Below are 24,149 nucleotides of genomic sequence, written 5' to 3' on the forward strand. Positions count from 1 at the left end.
GGACCCCAGTCTGTGTCTGGTTGTCAAGCCAAGAAGTGGGAAGCTGACCTCCTGCCCCCTCTCTCCACCCTCCACCCTCAGACACCTCACCTCCTTCCAGCTTCCCTGGGCCTCAGCCAGACCCCATACACCTCAACCACCTGCCAACCTCCTCTCCATCCCGGGGCCCCACCGGCCCCCTCAGGCGGGCCCTTTTGCTCAGGTCTTGCCCCAGCACATGGCCCAAAGGGATTTTTCTCTCTCCGGTTAGGAAGGCCCTTTACTAATTGCAAAACTATTATCTGAAGGTAGTACTTAAAAGTCCCTAATGGGGAAAGGTCAGAACTGTGTGAGGCACAAGCAAGCACATGACATGTGGGTAGGTGTGCATGTGTGTACATCACCCTTGGCTTTTTTTTACAACTTAAGAAAAATTGATTTTAGAGAGAGGAAGAGAGAGAGAAACATTGATCGGTTGCCTCCCACACGTGCCCCCACCGGGGATCAAACCCACCACCTTTTATTATACAGGATGATGCTCCAACCAACTGAGCCACACCAGCCAGGGCCACCTTTTTAACCCAAATCGCTTCTGCCCACATGCCAGAGGGATCAGACACAGAGCTCCTCACTCCCCTTCCAAACCCAGGTGGCTGTGAGGACTGGGGAGGGAATGTGAGTGCTGAGCCTCTGTAGGGATTTGTTCTCACCCCTGCCCTAAAGCATGGCCCTGGTCAGGTTACTCCCAGGCCCAGCTCCAGGTGAGACACAATCTGGCATCTGAGGCTTCTCCCGCATCACCATTCCAAGCCGCGAGGAGAAGGTGAGAGGGCAGGCCTGCAGCCTTGAGATGTCACAGTAGTAGAGGTACCTGGATGGAGGAGTGACCATGCTCCCCAGCAGGAGGACCCTGCCACCCACCCTGCCCTGGAGCCTGAGAGAACTGTGGTCCCTGCAAGGCACAGGTTTCCCACCGGAGAGGCCACAAAGGCCATCTGAGCAGCTCGTTTTTCAGGGGAAAACTGAGGTTCAGGGCAGGCAAGTGAGTTGAGCAAAGCCACACAGCACACCTGTGGCAGCAGATGGGCTCCAGCCTCCGGACGGACGCGGGGAAGAGAGAAGAGGGGCTTTAGGCCTTGTCTGTACTTTCCACTGACATTCCCAGGTCCTGGGCCTCTGTTTATTTTCACAGCTGCGGGAGGGGCTGGACCAAGAGAGCCGTGGAATGAGGCCGAGGTGTGGGGGGCAGGCAGGTAGGAGAGGTCGGAGGGGAAAGCAAGTAGCAGAGCAGAGAAAGAGGGGTGCAAGGAAAGAATAGCCGGGAACCGTCAGGGAGAGCAGAGAAGAGCTTGGGGTTCTTAAATCCCTGGAGGGAGGCAGCAATAAAGGAGAGAGTCCAGTCACCCAGAGAGACAGACAGAAAGAGACGGGAAAACGGGAGACAAAGAGAGAAGAGAGGAGGGGGAGGGAGAGCAATCCAGGTGGGGTACCAGGGTCTCTGTAAATTGCTTCCCAGCATCCCCTCTGCCACCAGCAGTCCCGAAGTTTGCGTCTGTCTCTGGCCAGACTGAAATGGGTGGACAAGTGGAAAAGGTGTCCAACCCCAGCCTATCTCTTCCCCCGGCCCCAAGCTGCCTCCCCGAGACAGGGGCCCGAGTTCAGTGTGGAAGGAGGAAGGCAGGCTCCGGAGGACTGTAACTGACCACAGGGCAGGGACCAGCGGGGCCCACCTGCCTTCCCCTACCTGTTCTTGGCCCCAGCCCGCTGCCAATGCCGACACCTTCCCCAACCTGTGGCCATCATCTCCCTGCCCGCCCACCTAAGCACCCCCCTGTCCACCCCTATACACCCCAAGACCACTCCTCCAGAGCCCACCTTCCTGCTCCCTGCAGATTCGGGGCTGGGGAGGGTACCCCGCGGCCTAGCTGGGGAGGGGGCTAGGTGGATTATTGAGGATGTAAGGGACTGCGGCTGACAGGATGAGGAGGAAGAGGAGGGGGTCTTGGTGATGGACGATGCTGATTCTGCGGTGGGGGTGGCGGGGAGGGGGCAGAGGAGGACTGGGGGAGGGGTGGTAGGAAGCGGTTTGAGGGGGGAGCAGGACCAGGCTCACATTTGGCATTCAGGGCAGCTGACAATAAAAATGCTTTATTGCCAAGAAACTGGATCGATCGGGGCTGGAGGGGGCCGGCAGGGGGGACGCGGAGGGCTCAGCGAAGAGGCCAGCAGCCGGGCCTCCGCAGCGACCAGGGCCCAGCCGCCCTCCCCCCTGCGCCCCCCTCCCCGCCTCCTGCCCTTTCTCTCTCCTGCAGCCACCGCTTAGTTCTTATTATATTTTTTCTTATATATTTTTCCCCCAGCTTCTCCTGCTCCTGTTATTTTTTTTCTTTTAATTTTTTTTTTAAAACTCACTGCACTCCCAATGCCGCAGGCCGGGGGTGGGGGTGGGGGCAGGCATCTGCCAGGCCAGGCCCCTACCCACAGGGCTTCCAGGGCTGCTGGCTCTGAGCAGAGCCCCACTTTGCCTCCACATCCCCCAGCGCAATCAGCTACCCCCAGGGTCTGCCCTCGTGGGTACCTATCTCCCCCTGCTGCTCAAGAAACACCCGTGAAGCACCCCCCTCTGAGGGGCTCAGGGCCCTAGCCAGGCCTTCCTCCCCTCCCCCCTACCTGGTCCAGCTCACTCCCAGAGCCATTTGGCTGATGGTCAGAACTGTCCGTCAAGGGGGCTCTGAGCCCCTGGGGACCCAGATGGGAGGAGGGAAGGGGAGAGGTCAAGGGTCAAGGCACGTCCCCTTTGCTCGGCTCTTTCCCCTCCCCCTTCTTAACAAAGGGAACAGCAGCCCCGACGCTGGGGGTGGGGGGCAGTGGGTACTCAAGGAAGCAGGGAGGAGAGGGGTTGTAGGGATGGCCAAGGGCAGGAGGTGGGGGTGGGGCCCGCCTGCCCCTCCTCTGCCCTCCCTCGGGTCAAGGCTAAGGTGATTCCTCAACCTCTGGGAGGCTGGGCTGGGAGGAGAGGAGGATCTGGACAGACAAAGAACCGGAGCCCTGGGGAGTTGGGGGTTGGGGGAACACCTGGGACCCCAGCAAGCCCAGCTGAGGGAGGGGCAGCAGGCACCCCTCTGGCCCTGGCCTCACCCTCCGGATGGCCCTGCCTCCCATCTGCGTCAGTCCCTGTGGATCCCAGAGCTGCACAAAACTTTTGAGCTTGGCCTGGGTGGGAAGGGGGTAGAAGGGAAACTGAGGCTCAGAGAAGGGAGACAGTCAGGGCCGAAATCAGCCCCAGGGTTCCCAGCCTGGTCCAGGGGCCTCTCCCTTTTCCTCCCGTCCTACCGAGGGAGCCGTCCTCCCTTCCCCACCCAGGTCAGGGGGAGCTTAGATGGGGCAGGAGGTAGCCGGTTCTACAGAGAGGGAAGAGGAGGCCGAGGAGAGGGGACGCTGGGTTTCCTGTCTCATACACGGGTCAGGGGAACAGGAGGAAGTAATTTAAGTGCGCTCTGTGTCTAGCACTGGCCTGGCACTGCTTCAAGCTGGAACTTCAAGCTGCGAAGGGCAGGGAGCGGATGTGGGCCGTGCCTCTGAGCACCAGGCCAGCGATGGCCCGGGAAGAGGGCAGGGCGTTCAGAGAGCTCCTCTCACTTGCCCATGGTCACACGGCAAAGGAGGAGGATTCGTACTGAAGTCTGTCCCGGACTGAACACAGCACTGCCTCAAGGCCTCACACCTGCCCAGCCCGACTGTGGGGGGCAGAGGGGGCCGAGGCAGCGAACAGCTGTGAGCCCCCACCCACACCCACAATGGGTGAAGAACCGCCAGAAACAAAAAGAAACGGGCAAATCTGTGTTTAAAATCTTTCACGAAAGCGGCTCTCAGGGAGAGGGCCGCAGCCAAGAGGAAGAGGGGGAGGGTACAGGGATGGGCCTCTTTTTTGGGGGGTGGGCCTGCTGGTGTATGCCCCCACAGCCTGCCAAGGAGGCCCAGATGGGCCAAGGACTATAGGGGTCCCGCTGCCCTCCCCCAAACCTCCCCTCCCCTCACTCCTTCTCTTTCTCGGCTGGCTATCGACCGGGGCTGTGACATGGTGGATCAATACGGCAGGGATATAAAGCCGGCTGGCTGCCTGCCTGCCTCTGCGTCTCTCTCTCCGCTTGCCTTGCTTCCCTTTCCCGGAGCCGCACCCAGGCCCCCCACCCCCAGGTACCCCTCACTCATGCCTCTGAGGGGCCAGGGTCCACCCTCATCACCACCCCCTACAGCTGGAGAGCGTAGGGAAGCTGAGAGCTTGGACAGCCAGGAAGGGGGTGAGTATGGGAGTGGGCAGGGAATAGATGGGGATGGGGTCACCGTGGCAGGGAAGGGGGGCTGGGAGAAATTGAGGGACATCCCCCCGGGGGCCAAAGCAGGGAGCCCCTCAGTTGGGAGCAGCTCAGGGAGGTGGGGCCCTTTGAAGGTCTGAGAGAGAGGGATCTCTGGGGGTGGGCAGTGGGTACCTGGGGGCTGGGAGACCTTGTCCTGAGCCCCTGGGCAGGGGCAGGCCTGGCAGGGTGTCGGCGTGAGCTAGGGTGAGTGAATGCCAGGAACAGGGGGCCGCCCCCAGGCAGCCCGTTGCCCACCCACAAGCCCCTGACTGCCCCATCCTGGGAGCTCCGTGGGCACAGCCGCGTGGCCTCCCCCCAGAGCCTGGCCTGCACGTGTGGGGGTGAGAGGACAGGAGGTTCCGGGGACAGGGCTGGGCTGTGCCCCATGTGCAGGGTGTGCGTGTGCCCTTGAGTCTCGGCTGTGGGACTCGCAGACTCTGTGTCCCCGCACGGCTCAGGGACTGTCATGTCTCTGCGACCAGCAGCCTGTGGGTGTGTCCCGGGAACTTGGCGGCTCTGTGTGCACCTCCAGGAGTGGATCCCCCACTCTGGTTGCCCCCAAATGTCTGAATGTGCACCGAGCTCTGTCTGTCCCGGGAGCTTCTCAGTGACCCCTGTCCCAGGTAGCGAGGCTGCTGCACGTTCCTGTGTTCCAGGAAACCGGCGTGTGGGTGTGCTCACCCCACCGGGTGTGTCTGTGAGTGTCGGGGGGGGGGGGGGGGGGGGGGACGTGGCGTGAGAGCCTGTGGGTCCGTGTGTGCGGATCCCGTGCCCGTGTCGGGGGGGTGGCTGTAGGTGTGGCCGTCGCTGCACAATCAGAGACCTTTCCTTTTACGAGTGTCAGGTCTGTGTGCTCTCTGTGTGTCTATGTGACTCCCGTGTTTGTGTGACGATGGCCCTGTGTGTCCCCACGAGTGGACTGGAGGCCCTGGGTGTGTTTCCATGTGTGTCATGGGGACTCGGTGCACAGGATGGCGTTTTGGGGTGTCTCTCAGTGGGGGAGGACTTGAGACTAGCCCATTTTATCGCTGTATCGCCTCCAAATCCCAATGCGAGGGCCTGCTTGCCTCTTCCATTCCCGGCCTGAGGCCCAGACCCCCACCAGGATGGGCCAGGGCCCCTCCCCCAGCCCCGCACGGCGGGACCTCTGCTCCTCAGCATCCCCTGCTTTGGCAGACGCCACCTCAACTCCACTCAGCGACCTCCGTCCCTCCCAACCCCCCCAGCGCCACCCGCTCCCCACCCTCCCCCCACCACAAGTCCAGTCCAACCCAGACAAAAGCAATTACTCCTGAGGTAGGATGTGAGTGTGGGTGTTAGAATCAGAAAAAAGGGGGGAAGGGAGGGGGAGCGAGAGAGACACACACAGAGGCAGGGATGGACGCCAGAGACGCGGAGAGACAAGGGATGAGGTAGAGACCCGCAGAGAGTATGAGAGAGAGACGGAGAGACAGAAGATGAAAGCGATGAGAAGAGACAGATACAGGAGGCAAAGGCAGAGAAAAAAAGCAGAGGAGGGACAAATGAGAGGACCAGATGGAGAGACAGAGAAGCAGAGACTGAGAGACAGAAAGAGATACAGGGGGAGCGCGAACACAACAGAGCAAAAACCCAGTGATGGAGCCACGCAGAGAAGGCGAAGATAAAGAGAGAACGGGGGCCAGAGGCAGGGAGAACGGGATAAGAGAGGGGGAGGCCGCGGGGGAGAGAGGCAGGGAGAGGGCAGATAGGGAGAAACAGGAGCGATACACAGAGAGGAACTGAAAGGCGGAGTGAAGAATGAACGAGGTCGAGACGGAGAGATGAAAGGTAGAGAGACAGGGAGAGGAGACAGGAAAGTGAGAGACAGCTGGTGAGAGGGGCCTTGAAGGACATGCAGCCAGAGGAGGAAAGTCTCAGAGAGCAAAGCAAGAGAGGGCTGGAGGGAGACCGAGTCCACAGCGATCTCTCTCTCTCTCTCTCTCTCTCTCTCTCTCTCTCACACACAAACACGCACACGCACACACATACACATACACACACACAAACACGCACACGCACACACACGCACATACACACACACAAACACGCACACGCACAGCTTTCTTCCCACCCACCCCCAGGCCAGAAGCCAAGGGTGCCCAAGCCCTTTCCACATCCTCTGGGTCCCTGTGAGATGCAACCGGGGGTGGGGGGTGGGGAGGGGACCAGATGGACTGACAGGGGCGTCTTGGGCAGCAGCAGACTGGGCTCAGGATCACAAGGGCGGGTGGGAGCAGCGCATCCCTCCTACCACACTCCTGACCCTCTCCCTCCTCACACAGACGCCTGCTAGGAGCCTTGGTCAAGTTCCTTACAGTCTGCCCAGCACAGTGGCCCGCTGAGGGTGGGGCCCCAGACACCAGGCACAGCATGTCCTTCCCGGCCCACAGGCCCACCTCCCTTGTCCTGCTCTTTCTCGTTGCCCGGTCACCCTAAGCCTCGTGGCTTTCATCTGCCCACCGCTCGCCCCTCGCTGCACACTCCCACGGCGCTCTGCTTCCTTCTAACCGTCTCCGAGTCTACGGCTCTGCTTGCCCGGCTGACTTTTTGCGGTCCCTGTGTCTCTTTGTCTGCGCGGCTCAGTTGCCCCTTCTCTCCGGGAATTTCTCTGTGTCTCTCTGAGTCTCTCGCTCCCGCTCTCTTCTCTGCTGTATTTCTAGGCTCCCCTTTCTCAGGTGCCCCACGAGGAGGGCAGATGGCCAGGCACGAACCTCAGGAGCCATCCTGGAAGGGGGGGCAACTCCTTTCTTGCTTTTCCCTCAAGAGCCATGTTTTCCTTCTCTCTTCCTCGCCCCCTCCACCCCACCAGGTCCACGTCTCTGTGCGGCTCTCTCTGGAGGCAGAACGCTAGACTGGACCCATACACACCCTACATGCACGCCTGGAAACAGATCCAAGCTCAGAGGAAAAGGAGGCAGCTAAGGTGGAAGGGAGAGGCCAAGACACGGATGAAGACCAAGCAGAGGAGAAGAGAAGAAGACGGTGTGGAGCCCCAGGGGGAGGGAACGCAGAGGAAGGAAGCCAGAGGCGGAGACGTGGCGGCCAGCAGGGCAGGGAGCCTGACAGCCTGCCGGGCCGAGGCCGAGGCCCAGAGTGTGGGTGCATTATGCCTGGGGTCACAGGTCAGAGTCAGTGGCCTGCCCTCCGCTTACCAGTGCCCTCGACGTGCCAGGAGGGTGGACACTTCAGCCCACAGTTACTCTGGGACTGTCACAGATCTCAGGGACCCATCGGGCCCCGAAGCGCCAAGAGACACGAGCCACTGTTCCCTCCTCCACAGCTGCGACACCCCACCCCGTGGCTGACAGCCACTCTCCGTGGCGGGTGGGTGTCAGCTGTCTGCACCCACCCAGAAACGGCAAAGGCAGCCAAAGGGATCGGCGATCCCTTGTCACCTCCCAGCACTCTCAACGGCAACAGCCCTTGCATCCGACCCCAGTGAGCAGCACGCTGCCTGCAGCCTGGCCAACGTGCCTGTGGCCGCATGGCCCTGCCCGCAGCCCAGCAGCCTCACCCTGTGGACCGCCCACAGCCACAGCTCACCAGGCACATCCAGGAGCCACCCCCACACTGAAGCTCTTGCCTGGCCCACCCCACCTCCCAAGCCACGTCTGTAACAGCACTCACCCCATTCTTGTAGCCACAGCCAAGCCCCAAGCATCCTGAGGGTGGCTAAGGGCCTGGGGGATCGGCAAGGCCCTGACCCCACCTGCTGGCTCCTTGCTTCTTGACTGCAGAACACCTGTACTGCCTCGCAGGCCCCCCAGATGTCCCTCCTCCCTGCGCAGTCACCTCACCGGACCCAGCAATGGAAGCCTGTCACCCACAGCTAAGGTCCCGCTGCCCGGGCATTCCAGAGCCCCCTTGCGTTGTGTGTGGGCACCCTGGGCACGCCCTGGGGCTTGTGTCTGAGTCACCTGTGACCCCAAGAAGGATGGAAGGACAGAAGGAAGGGCGATTCAAGGTGGGGGCAGAGCCCGGCTCCTGCCCAGCACTGGCCGGGCCTTGGGTGCCGGCCATGGGAACTTCACGCCACACCAGCATCCGCGGTCCCGCTCACTCCATGGCTTCTCCTAACCCTTCAGGAGCTCCCTGACTACCTCCTCCTCCCAAAGAATGCGAGGCCGCAGGGCGGGCGGGTCACGGCCCAGGCCCCCCTGCCCAGGGCCTGCAGACCTGCCAGTTCGGAGCCGGAGCCGGAGCCGGAGCCGGAGCACTGTGCCTGTCTCCCCACCAGCCCGGGGACCCTCAGAAGTCACACAGGTTGCCTCTCCTCTGCGTCGCCAGACTGAGGCAACCTCAGGACACCTCAGGAGATGCTGGCTGAAGGAATAAATGAGCGGATATGGTTTGTGTGTCTGTGTGTTCACTTATTCACTCAACGAATACCATGAGGCTGTGGGAGACACTACATGACGTGTGATCAGATATGGAAACGGTGCTTGGAAGCAGGAGCAGGTGGGGCAGGCCAGCGGGGTGGGGGTGGGGGACCCTGAGGTGGCGGTCTGAGGGAGGTGGAGGAAGGAACCCAACCAAGAGGGTGAGAGGGCCTGGCAGGCTGGGATGAAAGCAGAGGGAGTGAAGGAGGGCACGTGGCTCCAAGGCCGGCCGGCACCTCCAGGACTGGAGGGGTCCGCTCATTCTGGGGTTCCAGGCTCCAGCTCCCACCGGGGCTGGAGAAGGCCTCCATCCCCACCCTCCAAGTGTGGTTATAAAGGAAAGGTGATGGGGTGGGGCCATGCTTGTTTGTAACAAAATTACAGACCTAAAAGGGTGTGGCCTCCTTCAAACATCTGCCTAGGTCAGGGGTCCTCAAACTACGGCCCCGCGGGCCACATGCAAAAACAAATATTGTATTTGTTCCCGTTTTGGTTTTTTACTTCAAAATAAGATATGTGCAGTGCGCATAGGAATTTGTTCATAGTTTTTTTTTAAACTATAGTCCGGCCCTCCAATGGTCTGAGGGACAGTGAACTGGCCCCCTGTTTAAAAAGTTTGAGGACCCCTGGCCTAGGCCCTAGGACAGTGATGGCGAACCTTTTGAGCTCGGCGTGTCAGCATTTTGAAAAACCCTAACTTAACTCTGGTGCCGTGTCACATATAGAAATTTTTTGATATTTGCAACCATAGTAAAACAAAGACTTATATTTTTGATATTTATTTTATATATTTAAATGCCATTTAACAAAGAAAAATCAACCAAAAAAATGAGTTCGCGTGTCACCTCTGACACGCGTGTCATCGGTTCGCCATCACTGGCCTAGGAGAATGAACTTCCCCTTGAACCACTCAGGTATTTTGGCAACAGCCTTCAAGGTGAGCTTACAGACTCTGTCAGCCAAACATCTCTCTGGTGTAAATTTGACTCTAGTTTCTATCAAAAAAGCAACAAGTCGCCCCAGTATTATCCAATCCCTTCATTGCTAAATTTATCAGGTCGACACCAAGTAAGACTCCAAGTGTTTCCCCAAGTCAAATTTGCTCTCAGCCCTGGCTGGTGTGGCTCAGTAGTTGAACGTTGTCCTATGCATGTTCGATTCCTAGCCAGGGCACATACCCAGGTAGCAAATTCAATCCACTGATGTTCTCTCTCTCTCTCTCTCTCTCTCTCTCTCTCTCTCTCTCTCTCTCTTCCTCCCTTCCTCCCTCCTTCCCTCCCTTCCTCTTTCCTCCTCTCCCTCTAAAGTCAATAAAAATATATCCTTGAGTAAGGATTTTTTAAAAAACTGCTCCCAGAGCACAAAGATTGGCATCTAGAAAGGATCCCCACACCTGGGGTGTGTTTTGCTGAGGTGGAAGGATAAGAGGTTGAAGTTCAGGCAGACCCTAGTTCCAACTCTGCCTCTGCCACTTACTTGCTGTAACCTTAGGCCGGCTGCCTCCCTCTCTGTGCCTCAGTTTCCCTTTCTTGTAACAGGTGACTACCATCCACTTCAAGGGCTGCAGTGAAGGCTACTGCAGGGCCCAGAACAGGCTCTGGCACTTAGGTGGCCCCTAACAACCATCCGTTTCCTCAGTAGGACTTAGCTCTCAGACACGTTACCAAGTCTGTCACCCGTATGTCTATGAAAACTGGGATACTTAACGAACATCGGTTTGAACCCAAAGAATGAAAATCATGTATCTGATTGTTACCTCCACCAGCTCTGAAGCATAGTCACTTTTAAACTCCTCTGTTACTTTACCAGTGGTCGGCAAACTCATCAGTCAACAGAGCCAAATATCAACAGTACGACGACTGAAATTTCTTTTGAGAGCCAAGTTTTTTAAACTTAAACTATATAGGTAGGTACATTATTATTAACTTAATTAGGGTACTCCTAAGGTTTAGGTAGAGCCACACTCAAGGGGCCAAAGAGCCGCATGTGGCTCGCGAGCCGCAGTTTGCCGACCACGGCTTTAGGTCAACGTTCGGGCATTCTGCAAACCTCTCGACCTCAAACAAACGTTGCTACCTGGGAGCTCCTTGACCCTCTTTCAAGGTCAAGAGCATCGGAGCACGTGAGTTCCTGGGAAAGCTACAGTCTGGCTCCCTGGAGAAAGCAGGCAACCTGTACCCAGACCCCTACTTTCCTTACCAGTTAGAAGGGGGTTCACGGGTGAGTTTCAGGGTCTGTGAGCCTCCTGAGGTTGGAGCACACAGTCGTGTGGAGGTAGAGATGCGTTTTCCTGGGAGAAAGTCTGTACTAAAACTACAAATCTATGGGCCAAAGGCTGCCTGAAACATGTGGTTTGGACCACACGTGGATTTTTGAAATTTTGTGTTAGTTGCCAACATTTAAAAATTGGGAGATTTCACATAAATGTCTGGATTTCTGGCATCTTTGGGAAAATCGGAAAATCAGGCAAGTGGGGAACCTAGCCCGCTTGCCTCTCCGCAGGGACATCGTACACGTGACAAGCAGCCCCCACGCTCATTCCAGTCTACAGCTTCCACCACATCAGGGTGCAAACCAGGGGCTACAGTTTTATCTGCTTCTTAGAGGGAGTCTGTGACCTCTTGTGCAGCAAGGGCGCCTGGGCAGCAGGCCTGTGAGGGCAGCCAGAGGACTCCCCAGGGGTCCTGAGCCCTGTGCTAAGCTGCTCCGGTTGGAATAGGGGTGGCAGCATGGCAGTCCCACCCCAGAGGCCCGGGCCCCGCTCCTGAAGCTCCTTGCCGGCCTCCCAGGCTGAGTGGGACAAACACCAGCGCAGGTGTCCCGAGCCCCGGCTTCCCGCGGGGCTGAGGGGCTGGAGAGCACCTGTCTCTGCCTGGGGGACCTCAGCGGGCTCCAGGGGGGGGTCTCAGCACCCTCACCTGTTCGGGGAGCTTCCAGCTCTATCTCGAGCTTCCGCTTCGGAGCTACCTGCTTTCAGGAAGTAGCTTCTCACCCCCACATCCCGGGGGTGGCTGCTGATACTACCCTCCTTTGGCAGATGGGGAAACTGAGGCTCACACCACTGGCCTGGGGCACAGCTGGTGCCATTCGGCTCCAGGCTGGAACTGGAACGGCCTCACTAGCCTTCTGTCCTCAGGGCAGCGGAGAAGGTGGCTCCTGTCATTATTCCCTTTAATAGACGAGGAAATGGGAGCTCTGACGGTCCCCAGTCACTTGCAGTTAGGAAGGGTCAAAAGGGGGACTCAGACACAGGTGTGCCTTACCCCGCGCTGTGATCTGAGCCACCAGGTCACCCCTTCTCTACCCTACTGAGCCCCAACACTCAGCAGAAACCCCCACGGCCACCAACACCCAGAACCACTGGTTCGGCCAGGAAGTTGCAAGACACACAGAGGATGAAAGTACAAATTAGTCAGACAAACCTCGTGGAGGGCAGGGCAGAGACAGGCAGCACCCCCTGGGCGGGGCGGGGCGGGGACAAGAATGAGAAAGCAGGGGTTTCGGAGAGGAAAGGGACCCAGAGCAGACCTCTGGGGCCACCGCCCTTACCTCTTGGGTAGACGCAGCGAAACTAATACATTCAGGCCACCAACCCGGTCCAGTTGAGAACCTGGGGAGAAAGGAGAAGGTGGTCAGCATCCTGGAGGATCCGTGAGGCGTCTCCACCTCGAGCAGATGAGGCGCTCAGTGGAGGGACCCTCCTCCTGTCGCACCATCAGAGTCACAAGTTGGTGAACGTGGAGTCAGGTCCTCACAGCCCCTTGCTGCCGCCATGTCATGTCCAGGCTCTGACCTCTGTGTTCACATTTCGTCAGTGGGCACACGGCCTCCTGCCCTGGCGAACCATGTTTTCCCACCTGATGGGTCTGCCTTGCAGCTTTAGCCGAGGCAGAGGGCCCAGCGAGGGAGGATATTCAGTATGTACATGACGGATGACTGAGCGGGTGGATGGACAGATAGAGGAGTTGATTCATTAACAAGCTATGTAGCTCAGAGGAAGGCTGGGAGGATCAAATGAGAAGGAAGTCTAAAGGGTTACTCATTCTTAGGTGCCTAAATGCTGAAAATAAAAGCCAAGCTGATGCTTCTGACGTGTGTGTCGGCTCATTCATTTACTCATCTGGTTAATGTGCAAACGCTGAGGCTTGTCTGAGCCGGGCTCTGGACCAAGTGTGGGGGGTCCAGTGATGGATCAGACAAGACTTCTGCCCTGTTTCCCAGGGGCCCATGGGCAGGGGGATGGCGTAGGGAGGCTATGCCAACACTCGGGTAGGCAGAGGGCTCGGCGGGAATCGCAGGGGAGGGCAGGGAAGACCTAGGGAGGACGCAGGCCCGAGCCACGCCTGGCAGACAAATCCACTCCAGTCAGCCAGGGGGCGGGTGGGAAGGATGAGGCCGGAGAGACACCAGGGGCTGCACTGGGCAGAGCCTGGTCCGAGCAGCTGGGGTAGGAACACAGTCTGGTTTGCCTTTAGAAAGGTCTCGCTGTGCTCTGTGTAGAAGATAAAGAGGATGAAGGGGTGGACAGGATGTGGGGAGAAATGTCCCCACAAAGTGTCGGTGGCCCTCTCCGCAGCCCGCAGGAAGGCAGTGACAGCCGTATCCTCCCCACTTTGCAGAGGCAGCAGGTGAGGCGACCAGGAGACCTGACTTCTCTCTCGAGGACGAGGACGCTGCACCCCTGGGTGCAGGGCGGAGCTGGCTGGAGAGGCCGGCTGAGTGCCTCCCCTGACGCCTGTGTCCTGCCTCATGGGAACACCGTCTTCTTGGGAAAGCCCTGGAGCCTGCACAGAGACCACCCTGCCCTGCTTGCTCTGGGCGTTCAGAGAAGGGGCAGGGACCATGGCACAGGGACAGACTGCCCAGAGGACACATTCCCACCAGGCGAGTGCTAACGAGAGGACAGGGAGCAACGCCGGAAGCCGTGACTCAGAGGGAGAGCCCTGCTGGCGAGGTCCCCAGCCAGGACTCTGGCATCTCTGTGTCCCTGCAGTGCACTCCCCGGAGGGAAGTTGGGGGGACAGCGCATCAGCCATGGCCCTTGACGGTGGGCAGACCACTTTTCCATCTCGTGGCACATCTGGCAGCACAGATGAGGCTCGGGACCAACCAATGACACAAAGAAGGAGTGGAGACAGGACTGGAGCTCAGGAGGAGGAAGGAGAAAGAGCAAAAGACGGACTGAGACAGTGAAGAGACAGACAGACAAGCAAACCAATGGATGGACAGAAAGATGAGTAGATAGACAAGAAAGAGAAGAGATGGGGAGACACAGACGGACAAAGAGGAGGCGTGGAGGGACCCACAGGCAGGAGGCCAGAGAGAAGCCCAAATGGGAAGGAACCCAGCAGGGTAACAGGGACAAGGTGTCTGCCCAGCTCCCCCCCATGCCCCTCTCTCTACCTGGGCCTCCATCTGCAGGGGTGGGAGGGGCCCGGGACCCCTGGTTCCTGGGGGGAGGGAGGAGCTGGGGTTCTCCCCCGTGAGGGGCTGCCCCCCACCCCTCCCCGGAGCTAATCAGCGGCTGTCATCTCCACGGTGAGGTCTTGGTTAAGGAGATTTAGGGCCGGGATCAATAGGAAATTTAAAAATCGATGCAGCGCGCAGGGCAAAATCGATGGCGTTTAATCGCCTTGCCGATTCCCAGTCAAAACAATTAGCCGCGCCGAGTGTTGAACACGGTGGCGACACGGCATTAACCGTCAATATTGGTGTAAGTGATGGCGGGCGGCAGGGAATCCCTGGGCCTCGGAGGGCAGGAGTCAGACACGCCTTAGGGATGGGGTCTTTCCCAGGGCAGCGCCCATGCTGGGGCTCCTCCCTCCAGCAGGGACCCCTGCTGTCTCTTCAGGCAGCACCCCCACACCACCATCTGCCTCAGGTTCTCCTTGCCCCGTCTCCTGGCCTGGCCCCATATGCCTCTGACAGACCCTGCTCCCCAGTAGAGGCAGCCCTTCGGGAGCTGGTCCAGTGCCTGAGAGGAGAGGAGGTGGGAGTGGGGGCTGTTTAGAAGATGCTGTCTCCCCATTTCACAGATGGGGACTCTGAGGGACAGACCGGGGAAGCAGCTGGCCCACAATGGCCCACACAGGAAGGGGAGGAGCCTGGACTTGAGCCCCAATTTCTCTAACTCCGAATCTGCGTTCCTTGCAGCTGTACCATAGAGAAGGGGAAGATTCTCCGAGTATTCACTGGAGAAAGAAAGAAAGCTCAGGCTTTGGGCCTGGCCCCTCAGCTCTCCTCGCAGCTGCTACAATGGTTTGCTGTGTCCTGGGGTCTGTCTGCTACTTGCCTGCCAGACTGTGGGCTCGTGGAGAGTGGGTTGGGGGTTCCCAGCATCCATCAGCACAGGGTATGGCCCCACGCTGGGGCCTGGGACAGGCCTGAGGGTGACAGTGCCCCCTGGCCCCACAGACACAGGCTGCCCACAGACACCTCCACGGAGGGACAAACGGACGGAGTGGCTGCCCCCACAACCAGTCCAGCAGAGTAGCCCTTAGTGAGAATGGCCAACGCATCCTGAGCAATGGGTGTGGGTAGTGGCTCTGCAGGTGTGATCTCACAGAATCCTCACAGCCGGCTGGTGAATATCATTCCCAAGATACAGATGAGGAAATGGAGGCTCAGAGAGGTGAAGTCACTTGCCCAAGGTCACACAGCCAAGAGAGGCAGAGCCATCTGACTGGACTCTGAGGGGCATGGGATGCAGAACAAGCAAGACCTAATGACGTCAAGGAAGAGAGAGGGATGCAAGTGGAAGGGGTGCGGGAACATGGCACCTAGACAGAGGACCAGGAGGAGCCCCCACAGAGCTGGGGGGTGCGGGCAGGGTGAGCAAGGCAGGGGCAAAACTGGAGGTGGCACCCTGGGCTCCTGACCTGGCAGGACCAGGCTGGGAGGTGATGAGGACAAGGCTGGCTCTTTCCTTCTCTGAACTTGCTGAAGGCTCTGGGTTCTGGGGTGCTGAGGGGGGCAGACGGAGGCTTCCAAGGCCACCTGCTCCCCGTGCGGAAGAGCAAGGCCGGGGTGTGTGCAAGGGAGGAGGCCCATGAGATGCGCCAGAGATTGATCTGACAAGGTCCTAATCAAATGGTCAATATCCCTGACCTGACCACTTAACCTATTGATAAGCTGGCAAGGAAGGAGCAGGCGGTGAGTGGGCTCCGGGAGGGAGGGTGACGGGGCTGGGGGAGCCTGACGGGCGGTGCTCAGGCCGCAGCCTGCCTGGGGCTGGGGGCCTGGAAGAGGGTGGTCTCTTCCTCAAGCGCCAGCCCCCCCACCCCCCGTGACTGATCAGGGGTCTTCTGTCTGGGGGCTTCTACCCAAGCCCCTCCCTGCACCCGGGGCCCCTCCGCCCCTCCCTGAGTGAGGCTGGGAGCCGTTGCCAGCACCCTCTCCACCCCTAGGTCCTCTTGGATGGTGCCTTAGCTTTTCACACAAATGAGGGACTTCTGGGGGCCTCAGTGTCCTCATCTGCTAACTGGGGATACTTGTAACAGGGAGAAGCCTCGGGGTCCCATGACAGGAGTCTGGTACGATAAGTGATGGCGCAGCAGCCGCATAAAGGAGGGCTGCGGAGGTGCAGAAAATATGCTCAAAACACATTCATTGACAAGGGAGTGATGTTCCTAATCCATTGTTAGGAAGGAAAAGAAGTCAGGACATAAACTGGCATATGGCATATGATCCCATTTTTATGAAACACACACACACACACACACACACACACACACACACACTTTTTTCCCCAAAGGAAAAACATTTAAAGCAGAAGTCAGAATTCTGAGTTTGGCCCCGGGCACCTGAATTTTAATTCACTCTTTGGGTAAATTCGCAGGCATACTGCCATGTGAGAAAAAGCTATCTAGAAGGCCAACCATCAAGAAGTTAATTTTTGTTGCATTTAACTGGTTTGCCATGGTAGGTTTTATCTTCATCTCCTCCGAATATCTGCATTTTTTTTTTTTGCAATGAGAAAATATCACACTGGTTAACCTTTGTTTGTAATTACAAAAAGTGGGGCTAAGTAACCCTGCGGCAGCAGGACTGTGGCGAGGCGCCCAGTGGGTGCACAGTGCGTGGTGTTTCTCTGTCCCCCGTCCCGTTCCCAGCCAGGCCTGTGCCCCGTGTCCAAGCCCAGCGGCCAGGGATGTGCGTGGATCTGAAGTGCTGAGCGGAGAAAGGCTGCTCCTCTGGCGTCTCCTCCATTGGAACGGGCAGGGTAGGACCAGGCCGAATTCTCTGCCCTGTCCCCTCTTCAGGAAACTCGCTGAGGGTCCCAGACAGGAGCAACAGCTGGAGGGAAAGCCACGCCCCAGAGGGAGGGAAAGGACTTTCTCAAAGTCACTCTGGTTGGGACAGAGCTGGGCCCCACGCCGGGGCTCCTGGCTCCTGTTTCATGCCATCCCACTGCTGGGAAGGGAGAAACTGCAAGAGCAAGGCTGCGTGCAGGCCAGAGGACGCATGAGAGAACTCGCTTCTGTGGCGGTCAAAACGCCATGCTGCGCCCACCTCGCTGTGTGGCCCTGGGCAACTCACTTCTCCTCTCTGAGCCTCAGTTCGCTCAAACGTGACATGGAGATAATGGCGCCTGCCTCACGGTGCTGGTGTGAGGAGTCAATAGGACCATGGTGATGACAAACTGAGCAGGAGGCCCGACACAGACAGGGCAAGTGAGTGACAGAAAGGATATCAAGTTTATCAGCCACAAATGCTGAATGTGAGTAGGATGTGAGCGGGGCAGGAGGGAGCCCAGTGGGAGGGGAAAGGAGAAGGTACACCCTGGTAATCTGTCTTGAGGTGAGCAAATGCAAGGAAACATCTGGCTAAATGTGTTCCTTTGTTCTTTCATTCGTTCATTCAGTCAGTCAGGCAGTCAGTCAGTAAGCATTTCCTGAGGTCAGTTCTAGGCTAGGCCCTGTGCAGGCCCTGCAATCCAGACATGAAGGATGAAGGTCTCCGCTGGGTTAGGAAAGGGGGATTCGGCCGCTGGGGCTGGGCTCTCATCTGAAAGTTCTGCCTCAGGGACCTCCACACTCTCCCCGGGGGCCGCTGCTGACGGGCTGAGCACAGCACAGGCCCCGCTGGCGGTGCGGTCCCGGGCACGCGTGTGTACAGCACACGTGGAAACAGTAAGCTCTGTGCAGACGGACTATGTCCCCTTTGTGACTCAGCACCCGCGCCCCAGGCCTGACACTCTAGGGACATGCCATGCTCGGGGCGAGGGGGGGTTCCTCCATTTCTTTTTAATGAAAAAAAAAAAACAGTTCAAAGCACCTGGCAAGTGCTCAATAAATATCCGTTATTAGTAGTATCACCATCACACCCGCAGTCACTCTCATCCCACCAAACCCTATCTTGCCGAGGGGGAATGCTGACGCTTAAGAGGAGGATGTGACTTGCCCACAGCCACACAACCAGGACAGGACTCCAAGCAGGTGTGTGTGACTCCACAGCCTGGGCTCTCCCCTTCCTCGTGGCTGGGGGGAGGGGCAGCAGTGGGGGTGAGCAGATGTGATGATGGGGGCCAGGCTGAGTTGGCTGGGGTGAGGGGAGCTTTGTGAGGGAGTCGGAGGGGAGCACACAGACCCCGGATGATGAGTTTGTAGTCTGGTTGCTTTGAGGCGCAGGCAGGAGGTAGCCTGTCTTACCGACGCCCCTACAGCACGTCCCCAGCAACTGAGATCCCTCCACCTTGCAGGGCGCAGCAAGTGTCCAGCTCCGCCATTATGTTGGGCAGCAGGATGCCAGGGGACCCGGCAGCTCCTGTCCACCTGACAAAGATAGAGCACTTTCCGTGTGCTGAGCACCCTTCCGGCCCTGGGGAGACAGCCATGAACCAGACAAAGTCCTTTCCTTCATGGGGTTGACCTTCTAATGGAGGAAGAGATGCAATAGACAAGAATGTATACCTAAGAGCTAAGGAGGAAAATAGACCAGGTGAAGGGAAAATAGATCAGGACAGCCCTGCTGGGGAAGGCAGGTTTTGAGTAGCAGCACAAATGAAGTATGAGGGCAAGAGCTTTCCTGGTAAAGAGAACAGCAGGTGCAAAGGCCCTGGGGCAGGAACAAGGTTGGTGTGTTTTAGAAAGAGCAAGAAGGGGCTTGGGCTTCCGAAGTCAGGAGGGAAGGACTAGAAATTGAACGGGCAGGCGGGCACCAGCTCATGCAGGGCTTCTCGGTAAGGAAGTTGTTCCAAGTGTGATGGAGGAATGGCAGGCTTTCTCATTGTGGCAGATGAAGGTTGGTTCCATCTTCCAAAACTGGGCTCCATCCTCACTCCTTCCCCACGCACCCTGTGGGGCCTTCTGATCCATTCATTCTCTAAGAATAAGCTCAAGAAGCCTTCCACAAACCCTTGCAGTCCCTGTCAGGGCTTGGTCAGGGTCAACTCCCCAGCCAGACTGGGGACTCCTCTGAGGGTGGGAAGGGTCTGGCTTATCCGTGTGCTTGGCACCCAGCTCAGGCCTGGCCACGGGCCTCAGAAAACAATAGAATGTCAATGGTCACTAAGGGGGAGGTACCCCTGGACCTCCAGCTCCCAGCTAATCTCCACGTGGGGCAAGTTGTAGCCTGTTCTATTCTGCTCAGTGGCCAAGAGATGGGTTGGGAGCAAGGGGAAGGCAGTCTGTCCTCTCCCTGGCCAGGCCTCGTCCAGGGTTACCACAGTGGATGGCCAGGGCATCCCTCCCCCCGTCCCAGCAGTCCCCTCTCCACACCAGACTCCAAGGGACCCCTGACGTAGTGCCCAGCTCACCCCTGTGGAGTCCCTCCTCATACCCTTCTGTGGGTCCTGGCCCTTCCCCACGATGCCAAGCCTCGTCTCTCACCCTCCCTGAGCACACCTGCTGGTCCAGTGACATCCACACTTGCTCACACCTCCGTGCCTGTGACAGGAAGTGCTTCTGTTTGGGAAGCCCTCTGCACCCCCCCTTTGCCTCGGGACCCTGCCCACACTTCTCAGGTTACCTTCTCCCAGGCAGCTCGGCCTCTGGCCTCCCTGCTCATGTGGCACCAGCACACCACGTGCACCTCTGTCAGAGCCCAGACGTCTGGGCCCCAGCCCAGGGCCCCCATGCCCACCAGAAGAGCTATCCAGAGGAGGGCTGAGGCGAGCAGGCTGGGCCCGGCGGTCCGTGTCCCGTGTTATTCCTGCCTGTGTGGCCTCGCTGGGTCTCAGGAGGTGGGGGTGTGTACATTTAGAAACTGTGTGTTGTATTTAACGCTCAGCTTAAATGTCACTTCCTCAGAGGTGTTACACCTGACCCTCCAACCTACACGGGGTTCCCCCAGGTTCCCCTCCCACAGCCCCTTGTTCCTTTCCTTCCCGGACGTTACCATCATTTAGAACTGACTACACTCGGAGGTACAGTCAGCGCCCATCCGACTGGCTCGGGTCTCCTGGTGGGCGAGGCCCAGGTCTGCCTGTAAGTCACTGTTTTCCAACGTCTAAGCTGGCCCTGGCTCAGTGGAGCTCAGCCCCCGTGTGATGAGTGAATTCATTCTGTGAACATTTCAAAGTTGAGCATCTACCCATTTTCATTTTGCTCTAAGTGGGGGACGCACTACTCCTTCTGGTCACCATGAGGGGCTTCCCATGGGGCCTCTGAACGCGGCCTTGCCCACACATGGGCGTGTAAGCTGAGTGCTGCCATGTTTCAGCATCTGTGTTTGAATGATTTTGTTAAAAAAAAAAAAATCTCCACATGAGGAGCATCCTGGTGTTTTGGTGTCTGTCTTGCCCTGTGAGTCTCAGTACCTACGTGCATGCGTAGACGTCTGGGCTGGCACGCCTGTGTGAGTCTGTGCTACGCTTGCTTCCAAATCTGCCCCTCGGAGCGTCTCTGGAGATGTGGTGTGGGTCTTCAGGCTTTAGTTCCTACACGTTTTCTCAGAGAATCTCTGACCGAGGTTCTCAGGATCCACGGTGCACGTATCTATCACGTGTTTGGAAATCTGTGCGTGTGCCTGTTTCAGAACCACTGCATATGTCTGCATGTACATCTATTTCAAATTTTCTTATCTGTTCACGACTTGTGTAGCCTCTGTAGTTTGAAGACTCTGTGTGTGTGTGTGTGTGTGTGTGTGTGTCTGAGAGAGAGGTGGGTGACATAAACATGTGTATACCTGTGTGTCTCTCTTCCCTGGGCAGCGGCTGCCTCCCCAGTCTGGCGAGTACCTACTCTATCTCTCGCTCACATACCCACCCATGCTCATATATGCTGTGCGGACGGGGAGGGGGCCGGGGTGTCAGCGAGCTCCTGTGTCACAAGGTTAATTTCTCCGCAGCCAGGCAGCCTGGGCCCTGAGGGGAGTGGTGGGGGAGGGGCTGGTCCCCACAGCCCCTCTGATAAATATGTATTTGGGGCTGCTGTGCTCAAAGGTCATGGGGGAGGAGGAGGAGGGTGTCTCACTGCTGTGCTGCTGGGCCCCAGCCAGGCCCGGCATGGGATGTGTGACCCCCCTCCAGAGGGATGATGAGATGCAGAGAGATGGGCCCTCATCTGGTCTGGCCCACCCCACCCACAGCCACGTTCAGAGGGAGATGCTGTTGTGGACAAACTCTGGCGCCGGCAAGCACACAGCCCACGCCCGCCGATGCCCCGGCAGAGGCTCAAGCAGATGCACAAAGACGGCTTCATGGGCCACCAGATACGTAGAGCGCTGGGAGACCAAAGCCAGGCTCATCCCTTTTCCCTCACCCTAACCTCTTCCCAATGGAAAAATAAAATAAAATGCAAGCACGCAGAAGTGTATACCATCTCACAATAAGAAAGGTCCCTACACACTCGGTACACACACACACACACACACACACACACACACACACACTTGACACAAAGGTGCACAGGGCCCAGTGAGAAAGGTCCTGAGCACTTTATGGCTGAACATGTACACATACACACACACATCACACATACAAAGACTCCAAGGCACACACACCAGGCAAGATGCGTGGCGGAGCCAGGCTGGGAAACCCACCCTGTGCCCCTCGGCCGCTCTGGCCCTCTCCCCACCGAGGCGAGAACGGCCGTGGACCCCAGCGGCTCCAGCCAAATGCACCATCATTTGTCCAGCCACGAGTCACATCAATTGTTGAGCCTCCCCTCCTCACTGACCAGCCATCTCGGCCATCGGCGGCCTCGGCCATTAGCTGGCTCCCGCCTCTGGCCTGCGTTTGTTGAATCTCCCTTACCTGGCAGAACCGTCCGGACCAATGGAGCCCTTTCAGGGTCTGCCTGACCCTCTCCTCAAGGGAGTCCGCTGTCCCCTGTTGTGTGACCTGCAGCCCATGCCTCAGGGTAACCCTCCACCCCCACACACTACTCAGACTGTCATTTTTCAATGACCGCTGACCACAGTGGTTCTGGTGGATCGCGAGGCTGTGTGTGTGTGTGTGAGCGCGTGTGTGTGTGTGTGTGTGTGTGTGTGTGTGTGTGTGTTGAGTCCTCTTGTAGGCATGTGTGTTTGGCTGGTAGAATGACTACAGCTGTGTTTTAAGTCAAAAGAGAGTGTGTATGCTACGTGTGTGTGAGAACAAGGGGTTAGGATATCAGCAGCTGTGCTTAAAGTCCAAGAGTGTCTGAGAGTGTGGTTGTGTATGGGGCGCTAGGCTGATGGGCTGAGCTGCACTTCGTGTGCATGCGAGTGCACTTGTGTGTGCTTTAACGCAGGGAGCGGCTCCGTGTCTGGGTCTGGGCTCGATGTGGAGGCCCATGAGACGCGCTCTGTCTTGGGCATGGGGGCTGTTTGGTACCGGCATCTGCTTCTCGAGGGTTTGTGAGCCAGTGGACTGTGTCTCTCCGACTCCTGTGCCTGTGTTTGTGAAAGTGACAGATGCTGCCTCCCTGGCCTCACTGCGGCGGATTAAGTCTGTGAACGCCACATGAGTCCGCACCCCGTGGGGGAGGGTCCCCGGCTTGCTCTCACACTTTGGTGTGTGGGCCACAGCCCTGAACAGTGTAGGATCCTGGAGACGAGGGCGAAAGTACCCCTTGTTGGTTTCTGGGGGGCGACTGTGTCTGAGAAGACATCGGGGTGCAGGGCTCTGCGTGTGCTTGCACACATGCACTCATGCTCACATGCTAGTCCATGCTGTCCAAGGCACAGTGTCACGAGATGCACATGTGTGTGAGCGATTACACTCGGGATAGCTCCCAGGGGCTGGCCAGATCAAGTCCAAACTTCTCAGAGCCTCTACAAGCAGGCCTGGTGCCCACCTCTGCTGGGGCCATACCCACACCTGGGCAGCTTCCTTCCTGCGGGGCTCGGCCATCTTCCTGCCCCCCCCCCCCCACACACACACACTGTCTCCCTTTCCACAAGGCCTGAGCGTCCTCAAAGACCCACTTCCCGGTTTAAACGCACGCCTCCCTCCTCCTCCGGATTCCCAATGGCCCTGAAGCCCCCTTTGTGCTGCAGGCGCCCAGATTCCTGTCTAAGGTTGGGGTGGGACCCATTTCCTGGTGCGGTGCGAGGTGGGTGCCTAGCGATTGTTTTCAGGTAAGGAGTGCTCATGCCACTATGGGCCTGATTGCCTCAGGGAACAAGCTGTACTCCATGAGCTCAGTGACTCACACCACTCCACAAACACCTATTGAATGTGGGACCTGGGATGTGGGGCCAGCGCCCCCAGCCTCCTTCTGCTGTGTCAGAGCTGGGAAAGTGGCCTGCTCCCAGAGAGCATCTCCTGGAGGGGGGCTGTGGGCGGGTGAGGGACGGTGCACCTGCCTCTGGGGGCCACCACCTGCCTCTGGGAAGGGGCTGAGCAGTACCAGGCTTCCCGGCAGGCTTGCGGGGGGGGGGGGGGGGTGTAAGTTCATCCACAGCCTGTCTTTGAACAGGCCCAGCCCCAAAATGTCACCTACAGGGTGAGCTCTCAACCTCGCTCGCTCGGTTGCGGCGTCCCCTTCAGGATACAAAGCGAGACCCAGGTCCTCAAGCCCTCACTGAGCCACAAAGGCATCCATCCGCCTGCCAGGTCCTGGAAGACAGGTCTGTGGATGGACATCTCAGGGGGCAGGTAAGAAGGGGGAAGGGGCAGAGCCAGAGGAAGGACATGGGGCTGGGACAGCCAAGGGAAGGGGGACAGACGTCGGAGGACAGACCAAGCTCAAGCTCAGTACCAGGAGTCCTGAGACCTCGACCCTAGCACTGCTTGGTGGCTTATGGGCTGGGAGAATCACGTGGACCTCAAACCCTCCTCTGTGAAGAGGGCACCATCAGGGTTGCTGTACGAGCGAGGCGGATGTTAGGGGCAGCGGCGGCCTCATTATTATTATTAGATCAGGAGGTGTTGGGCCCAAGGGGGAAATGACAAGTGAGATATATTTAGAAGAAAAAACAGACCCCAATCTGAGAAGACCCCACACCCACTCTCTCCTCCAACAATTCTCCACACCCAGTTCCTCAA

The sequence above is a fragment of the Myotis yumanensis genome, unplaced genomic scaffold (genome assembly GCF_028538775.1).
Source record: "Myotis yumanensis isolate MYYU_CA2020_CCGP unplaced genomic scaffold, mMyoYum1.0.hap1 SCAF_18, whole genome shotgun sequence".
In the NCBI taxonomy this organism is placed as follows: Eukaryota; Metazoa; Chordata; class Mammalia; order Chiroptera; family Vespertilionidae; genus Myotis; species Myotis yumanensis.